This window comes from Dipteris shenzhenensis, chromosome 27, assembly GCF_047967505.1.
Source record: "Dipteris shenzhenensis isolate YYH24624 ecotype China chromosome 27, Dip_SZ_1.0, whole genome shotgun sequence".
Classification (NCBI taxonomy): Eukaryota; Viridiplantae; Streptophyta; class Polypodiopsida; order Gleicheniales; family Dipteridaceae; genus Dipteris; species Dipteris shenzhenensis.
In genome coordinates, this window is record NC_141622.1 from 42,614,614 (window position 1) to 42,628,288 (window position 13,675).

Consider the following 13,675-nt stretch of genomic DNA (forward strand, 5'->3'; position numbering starts at 1 on the left):
GCTGCCCTTGTCACCCGCTCACTACACAAGGCTGCCATTCACGCTTTTCCCCACACCACCCGGTCCACCCGCCCACCACCCCCGGGGACCGTACCCTGTAATAGCTGGTACGATGATGAGTGTAAGGCTTTACGCCATCAGCTCAAATTCGAAACCAAAAACAGTCTTCCGAGCGCACCAGATACGCTACGTGAGTACCGTAGACTGTTACGAAGGAAGAACTAGCCTTCGTTCGTCAAGACGAGGAGGAGCTACTGAACATTTTGTTTAGTAACAACTCTTTCTGGCGGAGATTTCCAGAAGGACGGTCCCCCTCACCACTCACTGACACTCAGATCTAGTTCGATTATGCACGCACACTTTATGACATCCCAATCAGCCAGTCCCTAACCTCTCATACATGCCCCGTCCCACATCCTGCATCCTCTTCACTAGAGGAGGGGTAAAGGATGCCGTAATGAAACTTCATAATGGCCGAGCGAAGGATCATGAGGGGCTATGCACTAAGTTCATTGCATATGGGATTAAGCTCCTAGCCCGATCTTAGCAAAGCTCTTTAATGAAGCTGTTTATTTGGGGTTTCCACGCACCTGGACCATCAACACTATCTCACCCATCCACAAGGCAGGGGATCCCATTAGCCCGAAGAACTACAGGACATTTATGATTGGACATGTCATGTCCAAGGTTTATGCATCAGTACTTGAGTCCGAGGTTAACAGATTTACAGAGTGTCGAGGACTTAGAGCAGCAAGACAGGCCGGATTTCGGCGTGATCATGAAACCATGGACCACATTCTCACGCTCAGATGTATCATCGAGGAGGCGAGGGCACAGAAGCAGAGGGTTTATTGTTGCTTTGTGGATTTCCACAAGGCATTTGACACGGTTCCGAGAGCCCACCTACAGGATTTGGGTTATGACCAGGAGATCATTTGGGCTGTCATGGCACTTTACGAGAGAGTTTCAGACAGAGTTCGAGCAGGATCCCGGTGGACAGACAAGATCATGAGCACTATCCGGGTCAAACAAGGGTGTCCTTTATCGCCTACCTTGTTTGGCCTCTATATTGACGAGCTTGAGACAGTGATGCAAACACAGGGGAGGGTAGGTTGCTCTCTTGCGGGCACGCTGATCCAGATATTGCTCTACGCAGATGACGTGGCTCTCTTGTCTTCCTCAGCATAGGGGCTCCAGAGACACCTAGACGCACTACAGTCCTTTTGTGAGTCTCATGATTTCAAGGTCGACTTGGGTAAAACCAAGGTCATGATCTTCAATACATCTCGAGCCATCATGCGCCAGGAGCAGTTCACATTTGAGGGGTCACCTGTTGAGATAGTTTCATCATACACTTATCTTGGGGTTATCTTTTCCGGACCCAGCTTCACTATGAGACCCGCGATGCAGGCACGCTTGAGCACAGGATATGCTTCATTGGCCAGACTAGAGAGGCAGTGCTTCCGCTCGCACTTTCAGGATCCACGCACCAAGGGGTTGCTCTTTGACTCCTTGGTTCGCCCAGTGGGGATGTACGGCAGCCCATGTTGGAGGCCAGACTTGTCGGACACAGAGTGGGCCCGTGTGGAGCGGCTACATGTCCTCATGTTATCACGGATGATTCGTGGTAAGCCATATGTTCCTCACCAAATCATTCAGGCTGAGTTTGGATCACCCCCTTTACAGCTAGATGCTGCATTTGAAGTCATCACGTATCTGTACAGAGTCGGGGAATATGGGGATTACACCTCTGAGCATAGCAGGCTACCGTGGATAGCTCTATCCTCTTCTATGGCACTTGCAGCAGCGGGGGACCAGAGGTACTAGTATGCACGTACAGAGAGATGGTTTGAGCGACTAGGGCTTCACATGGATAGACTACCTCCCTTCCAATACAACATGGATGCTCCATTTTCTCCCCTCCTATCACACGAGGTCAACTAGGTTATCCGTGAGGATCTACTACAGCTACACACATTTCGGACCTGGTTGGGACCGAGTGAACTCCTAGTGAAGCTTAGCTTCTACAGAGATCACTTCTTACATATCACAGCGGAGGGTTTCATTGACCCACCAGGATACACGCAGAGTCACCTACCCCACTCGCTGAGGAACTCTTTTGGGCAGTTCCGGATCTCTTCGCACAGCCTTTGCATCGAGAGCAGCAGAGCAGAGCGACTACCCACGGAGAGGCGCATATGCACACTGTGTGACATGCAGGAGGTTGAGACAGAGGAGCATTTCATCTTCAAATGTCCTGTTTACTATGAGATCTGAGGGCGTTTCTACTGCCTCTTCAGAGATAGCTACGGGATTTTGGCCCGTTTCCTCTCCTACCCAGACCAGCAGTGTTTGGCAATTTTCATTCATGAGATACTTAGACACCGCAAGAGGATACTCCGAGCACGGAGACATGAGCAGACTTCTTCCTCGGCTGATCCCTCTCAGAGCTCTATCACGGAGTTCTTTCAGCCAGATCACATGGACCCCCGCGAGACGAGGCCTCGACATGACCGTGACGTGGAGCCTGTGACCCGACAGCTCAAACAGAGGGTTTTGACACACAGATCACACTTGGGCACATCCCCTCCTTGTTTAGAGTCGAAGCCCAACCAATAGGGGTCACAGTAGCCCTAGTTAGATGTAGAGCTACGACCAAGAGACGTGCCAGGACTGCACCTTTGAGTGGCCGAGAGCACTCTATTGCCAACTTCATGCCTCCACTGCCTCATCCATGCTGATGTCCTACTAATGAGATGATGATGATGCTGAGATTGATATATAGTCGGCCATCGACATGACTATGTTGTACTTGGGACTTAGTACTACCATTCTGCATTTTGCATTGGTATGGATGCTCGTTTAGTAGCTCCACTACCACAGCTCATGGTATTAGGATTTTCACAGTCTCATAGACCCATCGATCTTCCGAAGACTTTAATAAACTCTCTCTCTCTCTCTCTCTCTCTCTCTCTCTCACACACCCACACACATAGCATTTTAGTACTTAGCAAGGGCCTTAGCGACCCCTTTGCCCCGACCCATAGTGGTATGTATGAGTTACTTGATTCCGTACTTTGTCCCATAGACCTGTGAGGCCTCCTGTGGACCTCTCTCTCTCTCTCTCTCTCTCTCTCTCTCTCTCTACTGAAAAGACAACTAAAGGAGAAGCTGCAATTCTAGAATGGAGAGAGGTGGTTAAAAAAGGCTCAATTTTCCCTAAGAAGGACTTCATCTCGAATGCTTTGGAAGCGACAAAAGAAGCAGCAGCAAGGCCTCAAAAGTTTTGCTTCGAGGCCTTGCAGTGGGAGACACTTCGATGGTCGATGCCAAGACTTTGTTCACCAAAATGGGTGTTAATCTCACGTGCAAGTCAGCTTGGAGAGTGGGCAAGGCTGAGGCACCAGCAAGACCACTAGTGATGAAACTCCGGACAGCGACAGACAGGTCCACACTGATGAATCTAAAAGGTACTAACATTCCTCATTCAGTCCTTGCCTTCAGCCACTCCTACAGCTCCCTACCAGCCCCTTGTGCAGCCCCTGAACACTTCCAAATCTGGCCCTAATCAGCCTCAGCCCTTGTCACCACAATGTAAATATCCTAAGTCAAAGTACAGTTAACCATTTATTTGATCATAATTAAAGAGTTTTCATATGTGTTAATTATGGTCAAAGAGTTCTTTTAATGGTCAAAGAATTGACTACGGTCAAAGATACTTGACTCTGGTCAAGTAAGCTTGACTTCAGTCGAAGAGACTTGGTTTATTACCAAGAGGGTTAACTACGGTTAACCAGAGAACCACATAGCTGACTACGATCAGAGAGTGTTGACTTCGGTCAAGGGGACTTGGCATGCGCCAAGAGGGTTAACTACGGTTAACCAAGATGTGCTAACTTTGGTTGGAGAGTTGTGCCAACTTGTGCCAACTTCGGTTGGAGAGACTTGACTATAATTAAGGCGCCTCGACCCTTGGTCAAAGCCTCTTAATTATGATCAAGAGCGTTGACTTCGGTCAACCAAACAATAAACATATATTTATATATATAAAGGGTCACGTAGACAAAAGAGAGGACGTACAAGGTACAAGGATCGATGAGAAACGTCGTCACATCAAACTAGGATATTAGAAAAGAAAGAGTACAAAGTACTTGTACCTAGACCTAGGACTAAGTGTCCTAGGTGTCCTATGTGGCCTAAAAGGCACTAACACTACAAGTGCCTATATTTATGCCTACAAGGCACATACCATGGCCTATAGGGCATCACTAGAACCACCAGGAGATGGCCTACAAACCCCCCTCCATGGGATGGGCTGAAGTACTCTGGAAACGTCTCAGAATACCTAGTATTTTCTGGTCATGGTGGCACATGTTCATCCAAAAGGATATAGCCACCTATGTGTTGGAGATAAGTGCACACTAAGTGTACTATTTCCCTAGTCTACATTTGTCTAGTCTAGTCTAGTCTTTGTGTCTTGAGTGTGTGTCATGTGGCACCTCTACAATTATCCCATAAGCACTCTTGCTTTATGTCTTGTACTTTGGCCCATATATTCATGGGTCACATCATTGCAATCTATCTAGCTTGTGTCTTGTCTACACTCATCTACAAGGTAACTCTTTGTCTGTCTTTCAATCTTGTTCTTATTTTACTTCTAGTTTTCTAGTTTCTAGTTCTTCCTTTTATATTCCTACATGGTATCAGAGCCATGTAGATCCCTCTTCTCTCCCCTCAGTCTACTGTAGCCATAGCCGCCTCTTCTCAGATTTCTGCCCCGCTCAGCTGGTCGCCATCTCCATCTTCTGCCCGTCTTCTCCACGCTGCTGCCGTTCCTGTTCAGGTTGCCGCTGTAGATCTGCCCGCCTCTTTCTGCCCCGCCATCTCTCTGCCAGATCTGCGCCACCACATCACGCCACCGCTTCTCTCTGCCAGATCTGCGCGCCAGATCTGCACGCCATTGCGCTGCCAGATCTGCTGCGCACCATCTCTGCCAGATCTGCGCGCCATTGCTGCGCAGTTCCGCTCTCTGCCAGATCTGCACGCCCATCAGCTCTTGGCCCTGCTGTAGCTCCCGCTCCTGCTGTCGCTCCTGCACCTGCATCAACGTACGTACGCCTCGAAGTACAGCCAAGACTGTCTGTACAGTCCGTACGACTGTACAGAATCTGTACCTGCACGTACCATCGCTGTTTGTATCTGCAACAGGCCGCACCTCTCCAGCTGCTGTTCGTGATCTCCACCATCTTCTCCTTTGATGCTCAAAGTCTTGCCGCTGCGAACCACGACTTTCTGAAGCTGCTGCCCGTACCTTTTCTGTTCGAAACAAAGGAGGAGCTGAAGCTGTTCTATCTCTGCCCAACCTGCATTCAGTTCTGCCATCACTTCATCTTGAAGAGTCTACAAGGTACTGTGCATTGTCTCTTTCAGTTTGCTGAGCAGTCTTTTTTTTATCCTCATATTTGCAAACTGCTTCTTGGAGAGAGAGCCGGCTTATTGGATCTCCTCTTTCATTTCTGCAATCTTGTAAGGGAATAGACACTGCCCTTGCATCTTAGCAAGAGGTAAGACCTTCCCACATGGGCTCTTCTACTCATTCTCTCATGTCTATTACAAATTTAATGGGTCCAACTTTCATACTTGGCAAATCAAAATCAAGTGCCATCTTATGAAAGAAGGTCTTTGGGACATTGTTCACCGTGCTGCTCCCGAAGATCCCGACATTGAGCAAGTTGTCACTGCCAAGAACGACAAAGCCTATGCTATCATCTTGCTCGGTCTTGGAGATAATTACATTCATCACATCTCCGACATACAGTCTGCTCCTCAAGCATGGATCACTTTGGATACCCTTTTTGGACCCCGATCTAAAAACTCTAAGATTGCACTTATGATCTCATTCCTTGATCTACATATGCAAGAAGGAGCTACTATAGCCTCTCATATCAATTATCTTCGCAGTCTTATGGTTCAGCTTGTATCAGTGAAGTCTCCCATCTCCGAAGATATTGCTATTGCTGTGCTTCTCAAAAGCTTACCTGACACCTATGCTACTCTTGTCACTACCTTCAAGTATCACAATAATCCTTCTCTTGAAGGTATCATCAATGCTCTCCAAGAGGAAGAAAGAACTCAACAACGAAAGGTAACTGACACTGCATTTTTAGCAAAGAGAGGAAGTTCTAAGGTAAGAAAGCCTTGCATCCATTGTGGCAAAACTAATCATATGGAGAAGGACTGTTTCAAGGCTCATCCATGCACCATTTGTGGCCGTGATAATCACCGGGAGAGGGACTGCTACTCCAAACCCTCTACATCAGCCCCTGCATCTACCTCATCCCATGTTGCTGCAACATCTGCTGATCCCATGTTGCTGCAACATCTCCATCAGCAGATCCTGCTCTTCCTTCCTCATATGATGAGAAGTGGGCTTTCTGATTACTTCATATTTCTTGTCTACCACTTTGACCACCGATGATGTAGGTCAAGGGGTTCTAGTGTCTTACTCATTCTGCTTTTTGGACCTGAAGAGGGAATCTCTCCAAGGTTTATCTGTTTGTCTACAGTCAGTCTTGTCTGTCTATCTAGTCTTGTCTGTCTATTTGTCTATCAATCTGACTGTGTTTTGTTTTAAGATCCATCTTGTCCCTACCCTTGTGGACCCATATGAGGATATCACTTGAGGAGGGATGTCTCAGGATCTTTGTCTGTCATGTCTTCTGTCTTGTCTCTCAGTCTATCAATCTTTATGTCTGTCTTCTAGTCTTGTCTTTCTGTCTTACTCCTAGTGTCCACTTAAGGAGGGTGTTGGAGATAAGTGCACACTAAGTGTACTATTTCCCTAGTCTACATTTGTCTAGTCTAGTCTAGTCTTTGTGTCTTAAGTGTGTGCCATGTGGCACCTCTACAATTATCCCATAAGCACTCTTGCTTTATGTCTTGTACTTTGACCCATATATTCATGGGTCACATCATTGCAATCTATCTAGCTTGTGTCTTGTCTACACTCATCTACAAGGTAACTCTTTGTCTGTCTTTCAATCTTGTTCTTATTTTACTTCTAGTTTTCTAGTTTCTAGTTCTTCCTTTTATATTCCTACACTATGAATGTACAAGGGATGTCAGATCATGTAACAAAGGGAACCAAGTGTAAAGCCTGTCGAAAGACCTCAACTTGGGACGAGGAAGTGCCTTTGTAAACATATCTGCTATGTTGTGCTCTGTGGGAAGATAAGACAACTCTATGTCTCCTGCTGACAACCGCTGCCGAACATAATGATAATAAACTTCAATATGCTTGGTACGCGCATGAAACACTGGGTTACGCGCAATGGCCAAAGCACTCTGGTTGTCAGTGTAGACAATAGTGGAGGATGTCTCACGAATACCAAGATCTGTAAGTAACTGTCGAAGCCAAACACACTCTACTGTAGCGGTGAACGCTACCCTGTACTCAGCCTCACAGCTAGATGTGGCAACTGTTGGATGCTTCTTGCTGAGCCAAGAGATACATGAATTGCCAAGCAAAAAACAATTGCCAATATGTGACACTCTGGTGTCGGAACATCCTGCCCAGTCACTATCCGTGTAAGCATGCATGGTAAGTGAACCCTGATCACCATAGAAGAGGGCTAAATCCTGAGTGCCTCTGAGATATCTGAAGACTCTCTTCACTGCCTGCCAATGCTGTGAACTGGGCATCTGCATGAATCTGCTGAGCTCAGATACTGCATACTGTAAGTCAGGTCTGGTGTGACATAAATAAATAAGGCATCCAACAGCCTGCTGATAAAGAGTGATATCACATGGTGGGCTCTCATCATCAACTGAGAATTTGAAGCCAGGGTCCACTGGAGTAGAGATTGGCTTGCAATCCTCCAACTGAAAAACGATCAAGGAGCTGTCCAATATACTTGGACTGAGACATCATGATACCCCCCTCAACATGAGCAAACTGAATGCCCAAATAATAATGGAGCTGTCCCATGTCTGACATGTCAAAAATCTGCTGCAAATCAGCCTTGAAAGCTGCAATTTGCTGAGTATCTGGGCCCGTGATGAGCATATTATCCACGTATAAAATCATCACTAAAATATCAGATCCACTCCCACGGACATAAACAGTGGGTTCTGTGGGGCTAATCTGAAAACCAAGGGATAGTAAGTGTGCATGAATTTTGGCATACCATGCCCTGGGTGCCTGCTTCAAACCATAAAGGGCTTTTCTAAGCCGGCATACCTTATTTTCAGAATTAACTACCTCAAAGCCAAGAGGTTGTGTGACATATACTTCTTCCTGCAGATCCCCATGAAGAAAAGCAGTCTTGATGTCAAGTTGGTGCACTTGCCAATGATGATGGGCTGCAATGGCGATGACACATCTAATGTTAGTAATCCTGGATGTGGGAGAAAATGTCTCCTCAAAGTCAATGCCTTGTTGTTGGGCATACCCTTTTGCAACACGACGGACTTTGTATCAATCTATGCTGCCATCAGATTTCCTTTTTAATTTGTAGGCCCACCAGGTTCCAATGGCATGCTTGCCGGGAGGAAGATCTACCATGTGTCATTTTTAGCAATGGAATGTAACTCAGCTCTCATTGCATGCATCCACTCTTTGCTATCAAAAGCATCTTTATGGCACAGAGGCTCTTGATTGCAAGCTGTAGCAAGAAGTGCAAACTCCAGAAAGTGACCATGCTGGGAACTTGCCTTTGTTGTCTATTGACAGCTCTTTCTTCAATGACAGCAACATGAATAGTGGAATCATTTTGTGCTGGAAGAGAAACCTGCAAATCAGCATGGGGTAGTGGCTAATTATTGCTTGGTGGAGGGCCTGCAGGAGGCTAATGTTGCTGGTCAAAGTCCTCTTCTGAGGATGGCAGAGGTAACCAAGATTTTCAAACGCATCAAACATGTCAACATCTGGCTTAGCTTTGCAGTCCACAAGAGGAGAAGCTGAATGTTCAGCAAAGATTACGTCTCTACTGACAATAATCTTCCCAGTATTTGGTTGATATAACCGATACCCTTTGCTCTCCTGGCGATAACCAATAAATATGCATTTGATTGCCTTGTCATCAAGCTTATGTCTCAGCTGAGATGGTACATGAACATATGCAAGAGACCCAAAAACTCTCATGTGTGAAAGTGAAGGCTTCCTGCCTTTCCATGCTTCATAAGGTGTAACAGTCTTCAATGCCCGTGTAGGTGATCTATTCAGCACATAGTTGACACACATCACTGCATCAAGCCAAAATTTATTGGCCAAAGACTTCGCTTTAAGCATGCATCTGGCCATCTCCATTGTGGACGTCTTTTTCCTTTTAGAAACAGGATTCTGCTGAGGAGTGTAAGGAGTAGTGCATGAGTGAATAATGCCCCGTGAAGACAGAAATGCATCAAACTCCTTAATATACTCTGCCCCCCTATCTCTGTGGAGGGTGACAAGCTTGCATCTTGATTCATTCTCAACCATATTCAGCCACCTCTGAAAGCACGAGAAAACTTCAGATTTGGCTTTTAAAGGATATATCCAGCAATATCTTGTGAAATCATCAATGAGAATCATGAAATAGTTGTACCTTCCAATGGCATTTGTCCTCATTGGGCCACAGACATTAGTGTGCACTAGCTGCAATTTCCTTTGTGAGAGTTTTGGACAATTCTTTTGAAAAGGAAACCGATGCATCTTACCCAAAAGACAACCCTCACACACATGTTTGGAGACTGTGTGAGTTTGAGATACATCATTTGCCATCTGCTGTGAATGTAGCTTTGCAAGAGCTCTATAATTGAGATGACCCATTCTCTCATGCCAAAGATGAGTTTCAGCAAGCTGTGAATCTGAAATTGCAAATGCTTCAATAGAAAGTGCAGCTGAGTCATGATCAAGGTGATAAAGCCCCTTTTGCAAAGTGCCAATGAGAACTATGGCATTGTCATCACGAAGATCATAAACTAGGCATCTGTAGCCATCAGAAATCACTCTGAAACCTAAAGTATCAATTGCTGAAATTGAGATCAAGTTGACTTCAATTGCAGGCACAAAGAGAACATTTGTCAAAGTGACAGGATGACTTAAAATAGGTGTGAGCTGCACATCTCCAATTCCTTTTATAGCATATGAAGCATTATTAGCACATGTGACAGTCCCCCCTCGAGGTCCATCCGCTAAAGAATGAAACAACTGTCTGCAAGATGTGACATGCTTGGAAGCACCACTATCAAAGTACCAGGACTGAGCATCATCAGCAGTAAAGAGTGCATCAACTTTGGAGGGATCAAATGAGCAATGAACAGCCCATGCCCAATCATCCTGAAGAGCATGTGCATGTGAAGCATCTGCTGGCTCATGGGATTCAATAGCATGTGAGGCATTAACTGTCAATCCTGCATTCTTTTTCTCGGAAGCAATGCGCTTCCTACATTCTGAAATGTCATGTCCAAGCTTGCGACAATAGTTGCATCTTTTCTTCTTTGACTTATCTGCTGTATTTTTAGATGCATGGGAGGAATTGCAGCTGCTATGCGCAAATTTTGGCTTACCCATAGGCTTGGAAGCCTTGCCTCTTCCTGTCTGCTGTGAAGCAAATGCATGATCAGGCATAATGGTTTGTCTATTTGCTCTTCTTGCAAAAGCAAAGTAACTAGCTGATCAAAAGAATCGTGGTCTGGATTACCCATGGCCACTAATCGAAGGGTTATAGAAAACCCTTGATATGTATCTGGCAGTCCATTCAATGTGGTACTTACAAGCTGTGAATTTGGCACCACCTCATCAATGTTGGCAAGTTGTTCCATGAGGTCCTTGACCTTTGTCAGGTATGCATCCATAGAGTCACCTTCATTCATACTGACTTCCTGTAATTGCCTTCTCAAATATGCAACACGTGCTTCATTACGAATCTGATAGAGAGAAGCCAATTTGTCCCAAGCATCCTTTGCTGTCTTGCAAGACCGGATGTGTGGAATAATGATTCTCTTGCATGGTTAAGCAATACATGAATGTGCATTTGCATCTCTTGCATCCCATCTTGTCTGTTCCTGAGTTGGAACAGTAGTAGCAGGAGTGCTAGAGGATGAGGCATCAGGAGGAGTACCCCCTGCAAAGGGACCAGCAGTAGAGACGACCACTGTAGCATTGGCTAGCCTCAGATCAACCCCATAAACAATATTCCGCAAATACTTTGCAACTAGAATATGTTTCATAAGATAAGACCACATCGGATAGTTGGTGCCATCCAACTTATCATCTTCACGAAGAACGCCAAATAGATCTTGATTGTTCCCAGCCATAGCAAATGTGATACCCTGAAAGAGACCTGAAAACCCAAAAGCCTCAAGGCTATCACTGCAAAAGCTGGCTGTCCAAAAATGACAGCAAATATTTGCAAATTTCCGACCCAAATCAAAGGGCAAATGCAAATCTGACCCAAATGTGACTGTGGCAGGCAATGTTCACCGCAAAAACAGCAAATCTGGCAAAAGCCCCAAATTTAATGAGGGCAAATAGGCCAAAAAGAGGGCAAATGTAGAAAAGCCCCAAATTTTGCTGAAATTTTGCAAATGTGACCCAATGTATGCGAATCTGACTCAATGTATAGCCTCAAGGCTTGAAACTGCAAAAGTTTGAGTTACTGTCCCAAATACCAGTTGAAATTGAGCTTCCAACACAAAAGCCCCAAATTTTGTTGACCTGAGTGATGACATGGCACAATGTGACAGTCCTGAACCTGAAATTAACAGAAAACTTCAATTTTTGGAAGAATTTCAGTTGTCAAACTTGTCCAAAGTATTGTATTGATAGGTTGAAGGTCCAGATGTCAAAAAGCCCTAAATTTTCTGTTGGAAATTAGGGTTTGACAGTAAAAACTGTCAAAAAACAGTAAAAATCAGCAAAGAAGCTTGTGTATAGCAAAAGATAGTTGAATCTGCTGGAACAAGTTCTCAAATGCAAGCTTCCACAAGATGGGAGCAGCCAATAGAAGCTTCAAGGGAGTAGCTGGAGAGGAGATGCCTTCTAGAGAAGGTAAGTCGCCACCTTCTAGTGCCACTGAAGGTTGAAGCTCAAATCTGGTGGGAAATGGATCCCAAGTTAGTCACCCAGTTTAGAGGGCCACCTGTAAGTGTAATGGAGCTGGATAAAGGGCTGTAGCAGCAGCTCGAGATGAAAAGGCAGCAGCAGCAGAGCTGGAAATGCCTCAAGGCACCTTTGGAACAGCCTCTAGACAAGTCGCGACTGGTAGACGCCTAGTGCAGAAGCAGTTCGAAGTAATTTCCAGCAATGAAAGGCCTTGAACTAACCACGAAGAGCTGATATGGTCCACGAAAAAACTGGCGCAAGGTCCTAGAGCAGTCGCCTCAGCTTGGAACCAGCAATGAGGCACGTTTTGGCGACAAAAGAGCGCTGGAAGCCTGGGACAGCAGCTAGAGGAAGCGTATGGGATCCATACGTATCTGTACGGACATCCGTACAGGTACGTACGGACAGTACGGAAAAGTGGCGCAGGAAGCAGATCTGGGCTCTGATACCACTGAAGGGTCACGTAGACAAAAGAGAGCATGTACAAGGTACAAGGGTCGATGAGAAACACCGTCACGTCAAACTAGGATCATAGAAAAGAAAGAGTACAAAGTACTTGTACCTAAACCTAGGACTAAGTGTCCTAGGTGTCAGATAGGACTAGGTGTCCTATGTGGCCTAAAAGGCACTAACACCAAGTGCCTATATTTATGCCTACAAGGCACATACCATGGCCTATAGGGCATCACTAGAACCACCAGGAGATGGCCTGCAAGAAATAGTCCACAGTGTGTTATTTGCATGCAAAGCGCTAACAATTAATGGGTGCCATGGTGGTGCCCTTTAATTAATTGTTGCAGGTACTAGGAAGGGTTATTTTCCTAAGCGCTACGAAGCCTAACAAGCATCTAGGAGGCTGTTCGCGTGACCAAGTGCTTCAAAGACTCCAGAGTTGCCGTTAGTGGCATGTAATTAGGAAAGTAATGTAGAATTTGACAAGTGGCTTGTTCCCAAGAAAGAGAACCTAAGAGCTCATGTAATTTCATTCACGTTTTGGATTTTGAAGAGACAGCTCTGCGCTGAACACTTTGTAACAGATTCTCTCTTCAAGAAATAAAAGCCTTCGGGGGGGTCCAGCCCGATGCTTTGTCCTGGGCCCTAGTGCATATGTAGAGAGAGGGAGAGAGGGAGAACTTATGAAAGAGTAAAGTTGAGCGCAGGATTTTAACGTTGGTTTCTGCAGAAGGTTTCATTGGTATTAGAGCATGGTCTCACAGCTTCCTCTATGACGATCCAAGGGGATTTGTGGACGTGAAGTCCCTGGGTGATTGGTGATTTCTAGATCATGGCACCAATCGAAGCTTTAATTTGGCAGCAGAAGAGCAGAGAAATTAGAGATTTGCAGAAAAAAGGAAAATGCATGCCTTTGTGCACTGGAAAGATGAATAAGATGCATTCTGAGTGCTTTTTGCAGCAGCCAGAAAAGGGGCAATACAGTTGTTGATGCTTTGGCAACTTTGCGGGTATATGCTTTGAATTGACAGCTCATTACTGGCACAAGTTGTGAATGCAAGACACCTCTTGTTGAGGTACTTTCTCTTTGAAAAAGCAAAGGCTGAGTGCATCAGTTGCTTACACTGTGTGTGTGAG

General features: G+C 45.6%; 1 protein-coding gene across 3 annotated transcripts in view; it reads right to left on the reverse strand.

Annotated features, from left to right (window-relative positions):
- LOC147884326 (uncharacterized) overlaps positions 1-13,675 on the reverse strand; it is a 122,356-nt gene that overhangs the window by 76,955 nt on the left and 31,726 nt on the right. The gene's annotated exons all lie outside the window — the stretch shown is intronic.